This window comes from Emydura macquarii, unplaced genomic scaffold, assembly GCF_026122565.2.
Source record: "Emydura macquarii macquarii isolate MOO-44397 ecotype Brisbane River unplaced genomic scaffold, CSIRO-AGI_Emac_v2 contig_1876, whole genome shotgun sequence".
In the NCBI taxonomy this organism is placed as follows: Eukaryota; Metazoa; Chordata; order Testudines; family Chelidae; genus Emydura; species Emydura macquarii.
Window position 1 is genome coordinate 14,286,763 of NW_027132013.1, and position 12,306 is coordinate 14,299,068.

General features: G+C 40.9%; 1 protein-coding gene across 2 annotated transcripts in view; it reads left to right on the forward strand.

Annotated features, from left to right (window-relative positions):
• FUT8 (fucosyltransferase 8) overlaps positions 1–12,306 on the forward strand; it is a 278,111-nt gene that overhangs the window by 20,815 nt on the left and 244,990 nt on the right. The window contains exon 1 of one of the 2 annotated variants that reach the window (XM_067557733.1): positions 915–1,365. The exons of the other annotated variant lie outside the window; for it this stretch is intronic. The gene's annotated coding sequence lies outside the window, so the exon portion shown is untranslated. Of the gene's footprint in view, positions 1–914; positions 1,366–12,306 lie in introns of those variants that run through there. 2 annotated transcript variants of the gene reach the window in all.

Consider the following 12,306-nt stretch of genomic DNA (forward strand, 5'->3'; position numbering starts at 1 on the left):
AAGCAGGGGTCTGCAGCCCACTTTCCCCAGAATCCGGGGCCTGCCACACGCCTCCCAGCTGGGAGGTGGGACTGGATGGGAAGCGGGCTGCTGCTGCCCGGCTTCCCCAGAAGTCAGCAGCTGCCGCTTACCTCCCCTTCATTCTGTTTTTCCCTGGGTACCCGCTGCCTGTGTCTCGCGTATCCCCAGGGGTATGTGTACCACAGGTTGAGAAACTATGCTTTAAAGGACTCAAGAGTCACACTGTGATCCCTGAGGATTTACACTGCTCTAAATAAAAGGAGATTTAGTAGGTTTCAGATGGCACAAAGAGCATACACAACCCCATATTCAACATATTGTAGACCCTCTGAGCCCTTGGCCAAGAGACTAACCCTCCCCACCCCATCTCCTCAAAAAAACCCCAAAGACTCCACACACCCTCCTTCAGTTACTTCTTTTCAGCTATCCATGTCCTCTATGTGACAGTTTTGATGACTTGGTTGAGAGTCTCAACTGTCCAACTGACAGTCTTATGGCTGTAACATCTTATTTCTTCCCTTTTTGTTGCTGCGTCTCCCATTTTTAGGATGTATAGGACCATGTAACTTTAGACAGATGGATTTTGGAAGCCATAACATCTTGTTACACTATCCATTTCAAATATATCCCTCCTACCCATTCTCCCTCCACATCCCTTGCCAGGGACCCCTCTCATCATCAATTGTTCAAGCAAGAAGTGACACCTCTGTTCTGTGTTTAAGAGCAATAAAATCAGTTCCTCTGAAACCCAGGGGAAGGGGATTCTATTCAAAGTAGTTCTTGATTCCCAAAAAGAATGGAGAATGGACACCAATTTTAGACTTCAAGTCTCCAATAAATATATAAAGCAACAAAAGTTTAGGATGGGTGACCCTTGCTGCAGTAATTCTTTCATTAGAAATAGAAGACTGATTTGCAACTCTCGTTATACAGGTCTCATATTTTTTGTGTTGCTATTCACCCTTCACACACGAGATTTCTTTGTTTTCTAATAAACAATGAGCACTGCCAATGCAGGATGCTTCCTTGTGCCTTATCTTTGGCACCGATGGTATTTTAAAAGATTCTGGCAGTAGTTGCCACTCACCTTTGTTGTTTAGATATAATCATTTTCCCATACCTAGATGATTGGTGAATTAGAGGCAGATCATATCAGGAAGTGTTGACATCAATAAAGATCAAGTGTTCTGTTTCACAGCCTTTGCCTTCAAATCAATCTCAAAAAGTACTTTTTGACTCCACTACAACATCTGGCTTTCATAGGAGCTTCCCTGGATGTAGTGACAGGCAGCGCGTACCTACTGTCCAACGGATTTCTCACACTAATGAATCTCACTATAACAAGTAAGTTGTTTTTTTTTAACATGTTACAGTTGAAGTTCTCCACGTCTTATATTCTCTCTGCTCCTTTTTATGTAATAATAGAAATCGGCCTGACTAGGAGGCTGCTGAGGTAATAGTGGCAAAACTGCACAAATGAGCTTTCAGATCTGATTGTTATCCTTTTTTGTCAAATCGTAGATGATTTGTGTAATTTTGTACATATTTTACAGTGTACTTCCTAGAAGAGCTTGGTTAAATTCAGAAGCTTCAATAAATAAGTATAACTGGACCTATATTGTGTATGATACTGTTGCTTTATGATTTTGAGATTAAAGAGCATGGATGATAGTGACAAACTTAGTCGGAGACCTGTGAAGTATGATACATTTTCATAGAAAGTTTCAGTGCTTTTGCTTTTGTTTTTGTTTTTGTTTCTATAGTGAGAAGCATTTTTCATGTATATAAACTATACATTATAAAATAATAGAAAATAATTTTAATTTATATTTTTGAGCACATCTCTTCCTCTGTGAGTCCCTCCGCTTATTCCCCATCATCCACCAAATCACAGTCAAGCTTCATATCCTGAGTACTGTGGCCCTTCATAATTCTGGCCCTCCCTGCTTATCCACTCTTTCCTCTAATCAAGTTTCTTCCTCCTACACTTTGCCAGTGATGACAGCCTGCTTATCCGCTTCTCCCACAGACTTTTCTGTGCTTCCACATGTTTTCTTTGAATTCATCCTATAAAATAACTATCTTTTCTTCCAAAAAGTGTGTGTCTGAATATGTATTATAAGTGTAGCTACTCCTATGCGTACACCTGTAAGTGCAACTTAACCCATGGTTAAAGTTGCCTTACAACTCCTGTTACAACTATTCCCACCACTGTCCTGCCCAACCTGCCTGTGTTCAGTTGTATACAACTTTAATGGTTTGGGATGAAATTTTACAGGCTTGATCTGTGTCTCAGGATGAATTTTTTTTTTTTTTTTTGTATGGATAAGTTTAAGAAAAATGGGTTCACTGTTTTTGAGAACAAAAATAGGTAGCTTTGCCAATATTTAACGGTTTTTTCATTTTTTTAAACAGTTCTAGCACTTCTATAGATTAGAAAAAGAACTTACAATTTGATAGAAGGATAGTCGTTAGGTCAGAAAAGTACCTTTTAATGTCTGTGCAAAATTGACCATATTTGGTCAAGTTATAAACGAAAGAAAATTGACATTTGCACATGTGCTGTAGAACTTTTTGAACAATTGTGCCTTAATGTTCTGAACATACTAACAGCATTGGGCGTGCTGAGATATCTGCTTTATGTGTATGCAAAAAGCAAAGATCTAGGGCTCTGCATGGGACACAAGTAAAACAGATGCTTCTGCTATCCTCTTTACATATTTTTATAAATGTTAGAGACACAAGGTGGGTGAAGTAATATCTTTTATTGGACCCGCTTAGTGAGTGAGACAAGCTTTCAAGCTTACACAGAGCTCTAACTGTTGTCATTTTATGTGTGCAGTGCAGTTGAGTAATCTTTGGCGTGGGAGCATAGCTTTGCAATTATATTTTTACATTTAAAATCTTGCCAACACTATTGTCTTATCTCAGATTCTTGCTTTTGTAATGAAAAACAAACAAACACACACACACACTATAGGCATTTATTTGAATGTGTCAAGCTCTTTTGAATGCATACATGCATACTTTAGTATAGTCAGTAGAAAGTAGTGTGCTGCACATGGGCAGTTCTACGATACAATTTTCAAATACTCAGTTTAATTAGCTTTATTTTAAACTAGCTCCTTCATGTAAAAGGCACTTGTCATCTGAGATCTGTGACAAGTTTGAGATTTTAAAAATGTTAGTCTTGTATTAATCTAAGTGCAAATTCTCTTCCTGAGCCCCCAAAAACCTGTGAGAACAGTTTCTTAACCATTAACTTTTTTTTATTCTTGGTTAATTTAAACTGCCAGATAGAAGTTGATTTTAAAAAAGAACGCTTTGGTCTGAGAAGTTGGAGAACTTTTTAGGTAAAATACTTGCCTCTACCTTACAAAAATAGATTACCTGAAAAATAGGAGTCTTATAATTAAAGTGCTTCCTCAGCCATAACAATAGCATTGTTAGTACAGTGCTATAATTAACTAGCTTTTACTTACGTCTTAGGATCTGTAATTGTAAAATGCATTGAAGGGATCTACACAGTAAGTGAATTCAAATTGCAGTGCCAGATGCTTAAAATGTCTAATTCTGTGGCATATAGTCCAGCAAGGAGAGCATTCCCATTGTTTCTCATTTGATTAACACAAATATTTTTTTTCTGAACTGGTAGCATATAACTATGAAAAATCTGTAGTATTCTCTCCACAGTTATTTCTCACAGTATGGCTGGAACAAGTTTTGCAAGCCCTGGAAATGGATATACGTATGAAAAACTTTCCTTAGTCATGAAGTGGTCTTTCTATTTCAGTTCACAAGGGATTTGTGTGCAACTTTTCACACACCCAGATGAGAATACATCAATTGGGCTATATCTTTGTTATAGATATTTTTGTTTGGTTTTAAGGATTTACTTCTGTGTCTACACTGCACACCACTGGTGAAAGCATGCAGAGTATGTGTAGCTGCTACATGCTGCAGTGAAAAGCAGGCTGCAGCCACACTGCCAGGTGTAGCTAGCTGTACATATCCATGAAAAGCTCTGTTGGGGAAGCCAGTGAGGAAAGGCTTTGGTAGTGGGGAGGTAATGGCACACTACACTGCTCAAAATAGCAGTGTAGATATGGGAGGCACTGGCTGTCTGTGTGGAGAGGTGTAGTATTTATACCCTAAGGGTTCAGTTCTGTCTTTACTTGCCTAAGCAGTGCCTCATGGTCTACACTGCTATTTATACCCATGCTAGGCGAGAGTGCCATGTATTTACTCTACATGCAGCCCTAAAGAGTGTGCAGTGTAGATGTACCTCTAGACTAATGTACTGGTAGTAAAGATTTTAATAATAAATTGTTTGTTTGGGTTGTGTGGATCAAAACAGATTGTTCAGCTTTTTTTGATGCATGAGAATATATATGTAGTGTGTTTTTACTTTTAAGGGTCCTTCTATACTGCTCTGTTCATTATGAGATGTTTTTTGCCTATGGAATGTATCATGAGTGGACTAGGTCTTACAACTGCTGTTAGGTGACGCTGTTCTTTCCTGGCTGACGTATCCTATAAAATGTTTTAGGGGGGTTGCTCCTCTTCCCTTAAAATACTTTTGTGGAGTTTGGAAGGAATCTGTCTTGTCTCTTCTTCTTTTCAAAGCACATAGGTGGCTTTTTGGAGGGCTAGAGAGGAGGCATGAGATGCAGTATCTTAAGTATGATAAAAACACTCAGTTCTTTATTGCACCTGACTCAGCCAGTGCTTTTGAACTTCTGGCCCAGTGTCTAAAGTATGGGTGAGAGCCAGTTGGCTGAAGCTCAGTTTGGATAAGACTAAGGTGATTCTGCTGCGTTGGGGAAAGCAACTGGATAATATGTCGAGACTGATAACACCCCCTGTGGTTGAAGTTGTGTTCCTGACATTTGTTGCCCATGTTCGTAATCTAGGGTTTATATTGGATTCCTAGCTGTTGTTAGATGGTCATATAGCAATAGTATCCTGGAACATGTTTTACTATCCTTAGTTGGCCAGGAGATCACTTCTTTTTTTAGATGTACCCCTTGCTGCTGTGTTCCATGCCTTAGTCACTGAAGTGTATTCTAAATAGGGCGTCACCTTTGATCAATCCAGAAATTCGTCTCTGATTGGTTGCAGATATGTATTCCACTCAGGTGTGTTTGTGCCCGGCACACTGAAGCCAGAGAACTTTGTTTAGCAGTACCCATAGGGGTAGCGCTTGCACCCTCTGGCTCACATAGCCTCTTCAGCCCTTGTAGCCCCTCTCATGGCCATTGAAGGTCCGTGCCGTCCCAACCCCACTCCCCTCAGTTTCTTCTCACCGCCCGCCGCTTGGTTGGACCTTACTGTATAGATTTTACCTCACAGCTACTGACAGTGAGATTGTTTGTGAGATTGTTTTGTAAATACATAGTTAATAGTACCCTGTAGTTATTTGGTTAATTAGTTTAGTAATTTGTTACTGTTTATAGTGTTACATGGTGCTTTGTCTCACTGGGGTTTAAGCACTTTCCTTCTTGTAGTGTAGTTGTCTCTAATAACGACCCACATGTGCGGTGTCAGTTGTGTCTAGGAAAGGGTCACATGAAAGAAAAGTGTTCCATTGGTCACTCCTTTCAGAAAAGGACACAGGTTGCCCAGGACCTACATTTGAAACAGCACCTCATGGAACAAATCATGATGTCCACTTTGGCCCCAGGGCTTTCTGCAGATTGCCAAACCTGTCAGTCTTGAGAACTGGTGCAGACTCCTGACAAACCACTAGATTCACATTCCTCTCTTTGAAGAAGAAGAGAGCTTTCTCCTTCCTCTGGTCTTCTGAGGAAGAGAACTCAAAACTTAATGGGAGCAATTCCAAGGCTCAGAGAGACTTTTCCTCCTCTTCTGGGAGGAGTGTGGGACACTGCCATGTTTTTCTTGGTGCCCAAGATGGAGCAAGCCCATCTACCTGGTCTCTGGTACAGTGCCAAGATTAGAGCGGCACCATACTATCTACTCCAGCACCATCCATCAAAAGGCAGTCAAGTCTGGCATTCACAGTTTGGCTCCCATTGGCTTCTCAGGCAGCAGTTTGATTTTTCTCTGACTTTCTGCTGATTCAGCTGTCCTCTTCTGGAGTAGTGCTTCTGGCGATCTCAGCACAGTCTGCGTTGACTGCTTCAGATTATGAACCTTTGTCTTCCTCGTACCAGCTAGAAACCTGCCAAAGAGGTAAACATGGTCCCTTCATTGGCACCGAGACATCCTTCTTTGATACCAATACCACTTTTAACTCTGAGGACCACAGTGATCTGGGCCTTGGCACCTGCAGGACTGATTTCTGGTTCAAGTACAGATTTCTGCTTCAGTACCAATGATCTTCCCAATACTGAATGTTGTTGCAGCTTCAGGTTCCCAGTTGGTGATGCCTCCAGCTACGGTACTGGTTGAGTTATTGATGCAGCACTGGACTTTGGACAGATCAGAGTGCTTGATAGTGCTGGCAGGTTTGGCCACTTTGTTACCTGCAGGCTATTCAGGGGACTCTTCATACTCAAGTTTGGGATCAGCTTCTGTCTTCTTCCAGGGATCAGTTCTGTAAGTTCTCTAGCTCTCCTATGGAGGACTGTCATTGGAACCAAGATTGATTGGGGGACAGGAGAGCATGGCCCTGTGCTTACTGGCTTCTGGTACTATACTCATTTCCACATTGTCATGCTTGGAATCCATGGGGTGTTCCGCATGCTTCATTATCCCAGTAGATTTGCTCACACTTTAGTTGAGATCACAGAATTGTCAGTTGTTTCACCTCCTATCCCTCCTAGATGGGAGAAACAAACCGATGTTGCTCTCATCAAACTTCAGTGCATCAAGAGGAACAAGCTTTGCATTTGGAGGAGGTTCTTGCTCCACTGTCCTTCTCATTGTCTTCACCAGGTGATTCCACTGTCCTGGATTTGTTGTCCCTGATTCTGGAAGACTTTAAGGCTTATCAGGGAGGATGCCTGCAGCTTTGGGTATCCGAGCCAAGCTTGTCCAAAAGAACACTCATAAGTTGGTGGATGTTCTGCAACCTTCATTCCTGAGAAGGGTAGTCCTCCCTATAAATGACGGTCTCTTGGAGCCACAGAGTACCTGTGGCACATGCCAGCATTCTTGCTTCCTACTCCAAAACATACCAACAAGCGTTGTTCATCCTAATTCTATTGTGGTGACTGCTGCTAATGAGAGAATGCGACAGAGCTGATATAAGTCATCACCTAAGGAAAAAGAGGCCAAGAGATTGGATTTAATGATGATGAATTCTACCTCATCCTTACAGATGCACATTTCTAATCAACATAGAAGACTTACCATTTGATGGTTGATTTCAGTTTTCTGAAAAAACTGATGAGATGTTATGTTCTTTTAAGGCCTTCAGGGCCACTTTAGGGGTTTATACCTCAACAGTTAAAAGGCAGTCATGTGGGGCAGCAATTCCACCAGTGCTCCTAGCAGTATTTCAGGATTATTCTACTAGATGACAGGACTACTCCAAGAGGAGACATAAGTCACACAGGAGAAGGCCCACTGATTCCAGGTTCAGCCATCCAGCCTGTCCTCCATCAGCTGCTGGCAAGCAGTTAATTTGACTCTCCTTTTGAGGGCAGCATACCAGTCACCAACATCCAGTTTATTTCCCCTCCATTTTCGGTTCAGGCTGTCCCACTTCCACAATGCTTGGAAGCTAATAACCTCGGACAAGTGGGTTCTAAGCACAGAGGGATTGGGTAATACCATCCAATTCCTATCAGGAACCCTCTTATGAGACGCAGCCCTTTCAGCACGTCCAGACTCTGCTTGCTTTGGGAGCTATAGCGTCCCTTTCAGCATTGGGAAAAGGCTTTCTATTCACGATATTTCGTGATCCTGAAGTTCAAGGGAGGTGAGAGACCTATTCTGGATTGCTGAGGTCTGAACAAATACATCAATAATATGAAATTCCGTATGGTAATCCTAGCTACAGTTCTCAGTGTGTTAAAGCACAATGACTGGTTTGCTGCCCTCGATCTTCAGGATGCCTACTTCCATGTAGCAATTTTATAAACCCAAAGGAAGGTTTTGTAGTGGCTGGTTAACATTATCAATACATAATTCTTCCCTTTGGCCTGTCATTAGTCTCACACATGTTTACAAAATGCAGGCTGCCACTACAGTCATATGAGAATCCATGTCTTTCCATACCAGTATGATCAGCTGGTGAGAGGCAAGCCTGAAAATTAAGTCCTCTGCCACGTCCAGTTTGTGCTGGGTCTCTTCAATTGGCTGGGGCTGATTTTGAACAAAGCAAAATCAGTGTTAATTCCAACACAAAAAAATAGTTTATTGGGGCCCTGCTATACGAGTTCAAGGGCCTTTCATCTGCACAAATGATTCCAAAAAATTTGTTGCCTGTCTCTGTTCCTCCAGTCACATCCTTCAACTATGGCCAATGTATGCAAAGCTATATGGCCATGTGCACTTAAGTTATGCAGCATGCAAGATTGCACCTTCCTCTTCTTTAAGCTTGGTTGAAGTTGGTCTATTGTCTGAATTGTCCGTCATTGGACAGGTTTGTCCAAGTGTCACCAGTGAACCTGGAGTATCTGCAATGGTGGATAGATCAGTTCAGTTTTTGCAAAGGTGTTCCTTTTGCCTGTCCTCCACTGATCATTATCATAGTTTCTGATGCCTCCACAATAGATTGGGGAGCACATCTGGGGACGTTGAAAGTTTAGGGATTTGTGGACAGCACAGGAAATCTTTGTCCATATCAATATCCTGGAGTTTTAAACCATTTACAATGCCTGTCATGGCTTTTGGGCATAGATAAAGGGCACAGCAGTTCATATCCTCACCAACAACAACATCTTTGTATATCATGTGAGCAAGCAAGAAAGAGCTTGCTCCAATCAGCTTTGTCATAAAGGAATAAAATTTTGGCAGTTGTGTATCAGGGAAAACATCATTTTCACTGTGGCTCACTTACCAGGTACACAGAATTACTTGACCAATCATCTCAGCAGGAACTTCTCCAAGAATAACGAGTGGTCTCTGAAGACTGCTGGGAGCCATTTTCAAAGAATGGGGTGTTCTGATGGTCGACCTGTTTGCAAAGAAAGACGACAAGAAAGGCAGTCAGTTTTGCTCTCAAGTGGGTCTTAATCCGGGCTCATTAACCAATGCTTTCCATTTGAGTTGGGGATTGGCCTTGATGCATGCTTTCCCCTGAAATTGGATCATGCCAAGTGGATACTCATTTGACCTTCCCAGTCTGGGTATTTGGACTCCCAGATCTCCTACCCTCATTCACAATCTGCTGACTCAACAACATGGTCAGATATGTCAACCTGCACTGAGTCTGCCCCTAACAGTGTGGATGCTAAGTGGGTAGATGAACAGGAAGAACAATATTTGCAATCAGTGCAGCGAGTTCTACTTAATAGTAGAAAACCTTCTATTAGATCTACCTGTTTGGCTAAATGGAAGTGTCTTTTGGTTTGGTCATTGGCTAAAAGAATTCAGTCAATGCTAACGTATTCAAGACATTTTGGATTACCTGTTGCATCTTGAGTCCTCAGGCCTGTCACTCAGCTCATTGAGGGTCCACTTAGTGGCGATTTCAGCATTTCATCCTCCGATCTAAGGGAAATTGTATTTGCTAACTCCATGGTAATTAGATTTCTAAAAGATGTTGTCCACCTCTTTCTGCCTGTAAAAGAATTGTTTCCCTTGTGGGACATCAGTATGGTACTGGCTGCCCTCACAGGTCCTGGTCCCTTGATCTCTGTCTCTCATTTCCTAAAAGACAGTTTTTCTGGTTGCCATGACTTCCACAAGCAAAGTTAGTGAATTCTAAGCCCTAATGGTGGATCCTCCATATATTAAATTTTGCAAAGACAAGGGGTCCTTCAGGCCACACCCTAATTTTTTTGTCTAAGATGCTGTCACAATTTCATTTTAACCAAACAATATACTTACCTGTATTTTTTCCTAAGCCTCGCTCAAATGTGGATGAACAGTGTGTTCATTCCTGGGATTTGAGATGATCATTGGCATTCTATCTGCAGAGGACTAGGCTCTATTGACTAGGCATCATTTCACCTTTTTGTATTTTATGTGGATTGGATGAAGGTTCAGGTGGTTTCTATCAGACAATTTCCAGATGGATTACTTCCTGCATTACCACAGCATATGGTGTAGCTCAGGTCACGCCTCCACAAAGGGTGGTGGCTCATTCCACAAGAGCTCAAGTGACCTCAGTAATGTTTCTCAGTGATGTTTTTCTATTGGACATTTGCAGGGTGGCTACCTGGTCTTCCATACATACTTTTATCAAGCGGTACGCTATCCCAGTGGTATCTAGATCATATGCAAACTTTGGTCTGGCAGTTCTGCAGTCATTACTGACGTAGGTTCCAAGCCCTGCTTGCTTTGTTTACTGCTTGGTAATCATCTGAGTAGAATATGTGCCTGCAGCCACTTCAAGAAAAAATTATTACTTATAATTACTTACAGTTACTGTACTGTAACTGTTATTCTTTGAGGTGTGTGTGTAGGCATGTATTCTGTGACCTGCCCTCTGGCCATTCTGCATCAGAATTTCTGGTGGTAGATTCTGGTGCAAAGGAACTGAGAATGATGTTGCTGTTGTTAAATAGTGTGCAAGGGGCTATGAGGGCCAGAGGGCATGAGTGTTGCGCCGACAGGTACTGCTAAACAAAGTTCTCTGGCTTCGGTGTGCTGGGCATGCACATTTCAGTGGAATACTTGGCTACATCCACATCTCAAAGAACAACAGTTATGGTACAATTAAGTAACTTTTGTTTTAAGGTGGTATTAAATGTAGTGGTTCACCTACTAAATGATGATTCTCAGTGGCAGCATGTGTAACTGGTGCTCCATTACTTGCCTTGGCTATCTAGTGTGGCTTTTCATCTATAAAGCATTAAATGACTTGCGATTGTCATGCTTGAAAGACTGCTTCTCTTTTCATGCCATGCTGTCACACTTGTGAGTCTCAAACACAAAAGAATTGGATCTTTCTTCATTGAATAGAGATGGAGCTGTCAGTAGAGCATTCTCTGTGGTGAGCTCTCAATTCAGAAACAAACTTCCCACTTGGATCAAAATATCTTGGATCTGTTGACCTCATGGCACACTGCAATGTACTTTTATTTTTGATAGGCTTTTCAGGGGACTCAGAAGGGTGTTTTGTGTTCTGTGGGCTGTTTATTGTTACTTGGTTGTGAATTTATGGCAGTGATGCCTTGGCTAGGCATTCACTTTTTTTATTTGAGCAAAAATAAAAAAAGAGGGCCTATGCAGGGATTGAAGTTTTCAAAAGTGCATAGTGCTGGCCTATGTATGCTTCTATTGACTTGGTTGGGAGCAAAGCTAAGTTAGTGCTGAGTGCTTTTGAAAACCCCATTGAATATCTCTTTTCACTTCATCAGTAGAGGGTGAAATTAGAGCACAGTCAGAGCAGGACAGAAATGTCCAATGTCTCTCTCCTTTTTTTTTTTTTTTTTTTTTTTTTTTTTTATTGGTCATGAGCATTTTGCACAGAGATTAAGGAATAACAAATTTATTATAAGCAAAACATTAACAGGAACGCTAAACAAAATATCTTTATTAGCATATGACAGTGTTATTTTTATCAATCCTAAACATTTTCATAGAATTATTATCTAAATGTCATGATTTTAAGAAAACATCTGGCTTTAACATCAGCTATGCTATATCTGAAATGCTATCTATAAATTTTGCACTTACAAGTCATCCTTTTAGAAATCTTGTGTGTATAAATAGGCAGTATATTCTTTAAGATAACTGGGAATTCAAGTCTCAATCTAGAATATCTGTTTTTTTAAATATCAAACCATCATTCCAGCAAATTTTAAAAAAATGGGAGTTCAGGAGGAATTATGCAAGGAGACCAGACCAGGGAGAATAGCCAATCAGACTGAGCATTTTTTTCAAGGTATCTATCTGTTTTCAAAAATTTCCTATAATCATTCCAGATTTTTCCATCACCACTGACATCCAAATAATAAATTAGAAAGTTTGAACAACTAGGAGAGCCAAGGAATATATATAATTGATTAGTTATTTACTAAAGACACTTTTCTATAAATCACAACTTTAATTGGCCTACCCTTCCATGATACTGCTACTTCGAATTTGGACATTATGGTCCTGGTCCTACAAGCATATACATGCTTAATTTTACTACTATGAGTAGTCCCAAATTCTTTCCCTCGTATAATATATATGGACAAATTAACCTGGAAGGAAGGGACT